We start from the raw sequence: 8392 nt of genomic DNA on the forward strand, positions 1-8392 counted from the left end.
GAGGAACTTGGGGTAGCCACCCTCCCAGGCTGCAGGATGGCAGTGGCCGGCAGGGGAGGAGGCACCTGGTGCAGGAGAGAGCCCTCAGGCAGAGAGGAGGGGATAGGCTCTCCCCTAGCAGCAGGTGCACTGGGGCAGGCTGAGGGGGCATCCGTGGACAGCAGTGCCTGCAGCTGGGGTCTCCACACAGACCCCCTCCTCAGGCTCAGCACAAGCTTGTCTGGATGGCCTTTGTCCCCCAAATACAAAGTCTGGCCCAGGACCCTCCTCAAGCCCCGACTCCCAATCCTTTGACCTCAGCTCAAGTGACAAGAAATGGCCAATAGTTTAGGTGGGGTTGGGTGCACAGAGACATTTGCTTTTCTGGCCCATGCTGTAACATTGCTGGCATTTTAAAGATCTCAGGGCTTTGATTCAAAAATGGTAGGATGCCGGGGTCCCCAGACAGCTTTCTGGAAACCTGCCTCTGGGCCTTGCAGTCCTCCCATCCCACCAGTTCTGCTCAGAATCCCTCCAGGTCACAGACCCACGATCTTGGCTCCTCAGATGGCCCGGACGATGCACCTTCAAAAAGCGATCCCGGTGGGGCAGCAGGACACACTGCGGATTCCAGCAAATACACCTCCCAGAAACTGAGGGTGCTGCTGGACGAGCTGTCTGAAAACAGCCATGTCAGGGAAGATACCAGAGGCACAGGAGTAACTGAGGAGCATCTGAAGGTCAGGTAGGGGCAGTCAGAGCTTCCAGACCCTTCTTCCCTAAAGCTCCTCATTCCTCAGCTTTTCTTCCGGTGATTCTGCCTGGTTTCTATTTGCCCCAACTGTTATCCATTGCCTTGGGCAGCAGAGACTCACGTATGCCTTTAAATGTTTTGGACATTGAATGTCCTCCAGTAGCCACTTCCCTGCTGGGAGAGTTGGTAGCACACAAGAAGTCCCAGAGGACTCCAAGGGTCTGGACTTGGTGTTTCCCTCTCCTGAGATGGGGACACCTGTGGGAGGTGCAGGTGGTCAGCTGGGGGAGGGGGGCAGGCACCTGACGTGGACAGATGGGGTATAGGTGAGGCCCGAGGCCCCCGGGGTATGTGCCTGGCATCCGGACTGAACAGGTCTTCAAAGCTGCAGACTGGCTGGGATCATCTTCAGGCTGAGGAGGAAGGTGAGGGGAGCAGAGGGGTGGCTGGGGCGTTGGTGTGCCCATGCAAGCAGTGCTGGGCTCCACAGTTTCCCTCAAGGGGACAGAAGTAGGAATCTGCTCTGATGGCTCCGCTCAAGGCAGCACCCCCTGATGGAGAGGGGGGCAGCCCCTCGTGAGTTCCAGATGTCCTGGTGATTCTTGGGCACAGCCACAAATCTCAGCTTCTTCATGACCCAGGGAATGATGGGGGGCCAGCCCAGCAGCCTTGGGTCCCACAGATCCCCCAGGGGACAGCCCAGCAGCCTCAGGTCCCACAGGTCCTCGAGGGGAGGGTCCTGCATGACTGTGGGTCCTGCATGGGCTCTGGGGGCAGCCCCTCATGAGTTCTGTGTGTCCTGGTGATTCTTGGGCATGGCCTGAATCTCAGCTTCTTCATGACAGAGGCCAGCCCAGCAGCCGCGGGTCCCACAGGTCCTTCAGGGGACAGCCCAATAGCCGCGGATCCCATAGCTCCTCCGGGGACAGCCCCTCATGAGTTCTGGGTGTCCTGGTGATTCTTGGGTACAGCCATGGATCTCAGCTTCTTCATGACCTGGGGAATGATGGGGGGGCCAGCCCAGCAGCCAGGGGTCCCAAGGTGCTGGGGACAGCACCTTGGTGGGCCTGTGGTCCAGCAGGTACCTGTTCGGGTGGCTCTTAACGGGCCACATGGCCTCAATCCCACTGGCCCAGTTGACCACCATCGCCTGGTGACAGGCCGAGGTCAGTCGGGGAACCTCCACCACCAATCCCCCAAAAAGGCCCCCATGTAGTAAAAGTTGCCCTGGTCGCTGGGGATGTGGGTCTGGGACTGTGGCCAGCACGCGTAGCTAAAGTCCTCGTGGGCTGCCCAGTAGAAACCGGGGCGTGGGGTGCCAAAGAGGGTGCACAGGATCTCCATGCCCACATGGTCCCAGAACTTCATTCCCACATCCACGTCCACGAATACGAGGTCTTCCACGTCAGAGGAAGTGCTGCTCGCGGAAGCGGCTGATCATCGCTCTGTGCCGCATGGACACATCTTGCCAGAGCAGGATGCCGCGGACCTCGAGGACCACCACCCTCCGGCCCTCCCAGAGTGGCACACGGGGCACGGCAACCAGCTGGTCGGTGAAGACGTAGTAAGTGACCCCATGTCCACCATGAGGACCACCACCCTCCGGCCCACCCGGAGGGGCACACGGGGCCCGGCAGCCAGCTGATTGGTGAAAACCTAGTAGGTGACCCTGTGCCCCACCATGAAGTGCTTCTCTGCTGTCTGCAGGAATAGCTCCAGGAAGACCACGTATCCACAGGGGCAGTGGACAGGGCAGGCAGAGGGTCACTGCCAGAGGCTGGCAGCAGGACACCAGAGTTGGGGGCCATGGACGTGTGCACCTTCGTCAAGGGGTCAGGCCCCGGGCTGCTTTAAGCAACAGCCACCTCCTGACCTTCTTGAGTGAATCTGCCAGCAGGACCTCCCTAATGTCTGCTCCCAGAGATGGGGGCCATCAGCACCCCATCTTCCAAAGGGGAGCCTGAGGCTTTGGAGGCTGGAAACCCATGCAGCCCCACAGTCAGCATGCTGGAGCCAGGAACACTTGCCCTGTGCTGAGCTCCTGGGCAAACCCTGCAGGTGCCCTCCACTGGCTGCCCCCCCTGCAGATCCCGTCCCCACCTTCCAGGAAGGAAGCACCTTTGGGCACAGCCCTCATTTCTATATCTTACAGAATGGGTAGAATCAGCAGGGCTGGCCACCTGTCCCACTTTGCTTTGAGTGGGCTGCCGCTGGCCCCCGAAGACCTGTCTCCACTTCCTGTAGGGTCCTCCCTGGAAGGCTACTGGGCATCCTGCTGACAAGGTGCTCAGTAAGCCACTGGTATTCCTAGGAGAGGTCACCCTCAAACTCTGCCAAATCAGGAATCAGGTCCAGCCCGTGGACAGGGAAGGCAAAAGACGACACCAGGAAGAAGAGGAGGTTTACTTAGGCCCCAGGCTTGAATCCAAGGGTGTAAGCTTCCAGGTCCATGTCTACATCTCCCTGGCCCCAAAAGGTTGGAAGTCTTGTCCAGCCACATCCCATGGCTGGTCTCCCTTTAAGGGTACTACCTGCTCCCCCCTGTGAGGACAGCAGCTCCCCCATTATCAGCAAGTGTGCTGAGCCCCTCTGAGACTGATTTTTTTGTGCAGACGCTAAGGCTACTTCCCTGGGCCTGCCCCATACCCGGCAGGTTAGTAAATTGCTCACACAGGGAAGGTGGGCACTACATTTAAACAGGGGATAAGCACACTCAACCAGCAGACATGAGTCAGGTCACCAGAGGGCAAGTCCAGACCCAGCCAATGGGGGAACAAGCCAGATATGAAGCAGGGGATAGAAGAGTGATCCTGGCAGAGGGCACAGCAAAAGCAAAGGCTTGTAGTCAGGCCCAGGGCAGATGTGGGACGACTACACACTTGGGTGGCCCACAGAATGGGGGGCCGTGGTGGAAGAGGTGAGGCTGGAGAGGACGGGCAGAAGGGGAGCAGACCACAGAGAGGCCCAAAGGTTATGTTCTGAAAATATCACTCTAGTTACCAGGGGAGAATGGGTTCTGTGCAGCAGAGGACAGGGAGACCCTAACCCTAACCCTAATCCCTAACTCCTAACCCTAACCCTAACCACTATTACTAACCCCACAAAATCAGCAAAATACATTCCTGTACCTTTCTTAAAATAGATGTAAGAAGCCAGATCAGAAGAATTGCAAAACCAAGAGCTCATAAATAGACTGCGCACCCTAAGCAAGTGGCTCTGCACAAACACCTCAAAGTTCTTCAACAGAGGGAAACAAGCAATGTTAGAGAGCACAATGAATTTTTAAATAAAAACATGTGGTCATATTAATTCATGTAGAAAGTGTTCTAACCAAAGTCCAATGTCTGTTGCTGATATAAATACTCATGAAATCAGGAATAAGGAGTAATTTTCTCATTAAATCTCTAGCAAACACCATGCTCAAGTCTGAAGATGGACAGCTCTACTCTGAAATCAGGAACAAGGACAGGTTGCTGGTTTTCACCTGCTGCTCAATATTGGACTGAAAGTTCTACCCAGAAGGATAAGCCAAGAAAGAAGGCATCCACATGTGAAAGGAAACACTAGAACTCTGTCTATTCAGAGATCAGGGAAGACATCATCTTATATAGAGCTTCCTAAAGAATCAACAAAAAATGATTACAGCCAGTTACCTAATTCAGCACAGTTAAAGGACAAAATATCAATACACAAAAATCTCTCTTATTTGTATACACTAGCAATGAATCATCCAAAAAGCCTTAAAAACGAAGGGGGCTCTGACACAGGCGACAACATGCATGAAGCTGGAAGTCATCACGCTGAGTGACATCAGCCAGTCACAGAAGGACAGACGCCCTGTGGTCCCACTTACATGAAGTGTCCTGAGACACACAGTAGAATGTGGCTGCAGGGGCCGAGGGGAAGGGGGACGGGGAGCTGGTGTCTCCTGCCTACAGAGCCGCCCTCGGGGAGAAGGAAGAAGTTCTGGAGAACGACGTGCCACCGTGGGAACTCAGCTAAGGCCGAGAACTGTGCACCTGACACGTTCTGAGGGGTCGCTGTGACTATGTTTAGTCCCAGTGAACACGGGAATGAGGGACCGATGCAGGCCACAACGGGGACGGCCACTGAAAACAGCCCCACTGACAGAAGCCAGACAGAAAAGGCCACTCCAGTAGGGGCCATCTGTGCTCCTTCAGTCCCTAAGGGTTGTGCGAATAAGGGAAAGTGTCGGGAGCAGTTCCAGAAGAAGAAAAGTGGATCTGAATGGAAAGGACGCGTCAGCCCGTGGGGCAGGTGGCGACAGCGGAAGTGGGCCCGTGGTCTGGGTTATAACGTGGGCACCGCGATGATTTCCTCTGTCAGGGTTCTGTGGTGGTTCCGCGGGACAGTGTCCCCGTCGGGGGTAACACGGCCTGAAGCACCCCGTGTGGTAAATGTGGTAAGGAGACGACAGCTGGGTCTGAGTGTGGAGATAAAGCGTATTTGCGCTGCGGTGACCGGTTGACCGCACTCTGAAATCACCGCAGAGTCCACGGCTCTTCAAACCACCACGGCGGCACCAGGTCACGGAAGCAGAGACGACACCAGACTGTGACGGAGGCCGCGCCCTCCCAGACCCGGTTCCCCCACCGCGGAGAGCCCACTGGCCCTTGAAGGAGGCCACATGGTAGCGAGAGACTCGCGGGAGGATTAAATCAGCAGCCCCTGTGTCTCGGGTGCAGCAGAAGCAGTGGGATCTGGAATTCCCATTTTCCACAACCCTCCCCAAAACCTGGTTAGAACCGTGAAAATGCAAGACGGGCACCTCAGGAGAGGGGACTGGGGACGCCAGCAGGGGAGGCCGGAGGGGGGAGCCCGCCACTCAGGGTCAGTGAGGGAACGGCCGTCAGTTACAGACCCAGGGTCGGAAGCCTCCACAGCAGACACCCATCAGTCACAGGCCCCGGAGCGGAGGACGCAGGTGTCCTCTCCTCCAGGAACTCCACGCTCCCTGCAGCTCCGCGGGGGCGAGCCGCCGTCACCGCGAAGCCTGCTTCCTCCGGCGGACTTCCCTTCGGAACAGCGCTCCCCGCTTCCTCCTCCTTCTGCACCACACACTGACTGCTGACAGACCTGCTCTCTGACCCCGAGAGACAGCGCCCTCAGGCGTCGAGGTGACACCCGGAGACGGGCAGACACCCCCCTCAGGCGTCGAGGTGACACCCGGAGACGGGCAGACACCCCCACAGGCGTCGAGGTGACACCCGGAGACGGGCAGACCCCCCGCGCTCAGGGAAGAGCGGACGCCGCGAACTCGCCTACTCCCCGCAGCCGCCCGCGGAGTCCGCGCCGCGCCACCGAACTTCCCGGACGGAACCGACAGCCCTGACGCGGTGCGGACGCGGGGAGGAGCCCGCGGGGCCGGGGCCCGGGGGCACGAACAACGCGGCGGCGGCTCCCGGACCGCAGACCGCGGGAGCAGCCCCAGGAACCGAAGCCGGGTGCGCGTGGACGCGGACGCGCGGACCCCAGAGCCGATCCGAGCCCGGAGAGGGGAGCCCCGACCGCCCGGCGCACGGCCCCGCGGGACCCCACGGCCGCCCCACCGTCTACACAGCGCGCCCTTCCTCCGCGGCGGCCTGTGCGCACGCACCCCCTCAGCAGTCCCCGCTCAGGCGGCTTCTCACCTCCTCCTCCGGGGGTGGGTCCTGAGGAGACTGGGCTCCTGTCGGTGTGGACGCGGACCCACATCGTCCGCAGCGGGTTCTGTCAGCATGGACATGGCCCCACGGCCTCCACAGCGGGTCCTGAGGAGGCGGAACACCTGTCAGTGCAGGCGGAAAGGAGGCCGGCTGACAGAGCGCGCCTCCCTCGGGTCTGGGAGCAGGGCCCGGGCGCCCCCTGCGGGCGGTGGGGGCAGAGTGCAGAACTCACTGGGCTTCCTCCAGTCGGACTGAATCCGTTAACTTTTGGAATTTCAAACTGAAACGGAGCCCAGTAACCCCTGACTTCTCCAGAAATACTTAAGGAACAATTATTTGGAAACAGTATGCCATACAATGCAATGCAATGAAATATAGGCACAAACTTTACAACTGACACCAAAATTCACTAAAAATTGCAGATAAATTTAAAGGGCAAAACTACTGAAATATCAAAAAGAAAATATAAAATCTGCATGACCTTGGGTGTGGTGATGAGTTTTAACACAACGCCAAAACCAGTCCACAAAAGAAAAAAGATGATAACATGAACTTTATAAAATTAAAACTACTCTGTGAAAGACCTTGCTCAGAGAACCAAAAGACAAGCCCACATCCTGGGAGAAAATATTTGCAAAACTACACAACTGGTAATGGATTTGTATTCAAAATATGCAAAGAACTCTCAGAAAACTCTCAGACTTCAACAAACAGAAAACATACAACCTCAAGGAAAATGGGTAAAAATCTGAACAGACATTTGGCCTAAGAAGATATACGGATAGTAAATAAGCATACAAAAATATGCTCTCCATCATCTACCATTAGGAAATTACAAATTGTACACACCTATTAACTGCTAAACTCCATAAATAAATAAATAAATAAATAAATAAATAAATAAATGGCAGTATCAATTGTTGGAGGATATGGAATGAGAGGAGATATCCTTCACTGGGGGAATGCATATACAGGCACTTTGGAAGTGAAAATTACTAAAGGGAAACCTCACTAAAATGGAGTCTGGGAAGGTTCCATCAGGGAGGGTCTCACACCTACCACTCTACATCAATTGCAGACCCAACAGGAAGACATAGACCTTGCCCAGTATGTACCATTTTACTATCCCAGAAGGAAGAAGAAAGGTTTCCTCCTCCCAGGCAACAGCTCAGCCAATAAGAAGGCACTACACTTTGAGCCCCCAGTTTACTCCAGTGGACTTTCGGTTTATGACAGCCCCTCCCAACTTCCCGCTTTCCTCTCTAAAAGAGCAATAATCCTCTGCCTTGTTCAGTGTACTTGCCTTTTGTTTTGTCTAAGCTTGCTTGTCCTGGATTGAAATTCTCAACTATTCCCAAATAAACCCATTTTTGCTGGTAAAATAATTGTCAATTTCATTTTTAAAGTTAACAAAGACAGTTTGACATTTTTTTCCTCAAAGCTAAACAAGTCTCACCTTCGGATCCAACCATCATCACACTTTAGCTGTTTAGATAACTGCTTTGGAAAACTGTTTCCAAACAAAAACTCGCATTCAGCTATACATAGCAGCTCTATTCATAATGGCTAAAATCCTAAAGAAATCAGGATGTCCTTCAACAGATGAATCGATAATCAAACTGTGGTGCATCCACGTGAAGGAAGCAGAATACTCCACTTCAGAATATGGCTCTTTGGCACAAGAATTACTTGGGCCTGATTAATATTAAGAAAGCAGACAGGGGCGCCTGGGTGGCTCAGTCAGATAAGCGGCTGACTTCAGCTCAGGTCATGATCCCAGGGCACGTGTGCGCTCTCTCTCTGACAAATAAATAAAAAAATCTTAAAAAAAAAAAAGAAAGAAAGGGTGCCTGGGTGGCTCAGATGGTTAAGCGTCTGCCTTCGGCTCAGGTCATGATCCCAGGGTCCTGGGATCGAGTCCCCCATCGGGCTCCCTGCTCAGTGGGAAGACTGCTTCTCCCTCTGCCTCTCTCTCTCTCTCTCTCTCTCTCTC

This window comes from Callorhinus ursinus, unplaced genomic scaffold (assembly GCF_003265705.2).
Source record: "Callorhinus ursinus isolate GAN/ISIS: 27379988/994484 unplaced genomic scaffold, GSC_fseal_2.0 scaffold89, whole genome shotgun sequence".
Classification (NCBI taxonomy): Eukaryota; Metazoa; Chordata; class Mammalia; order Carnivora; family Otariidae; genus Callorhinus; species Callorhinus ursinus.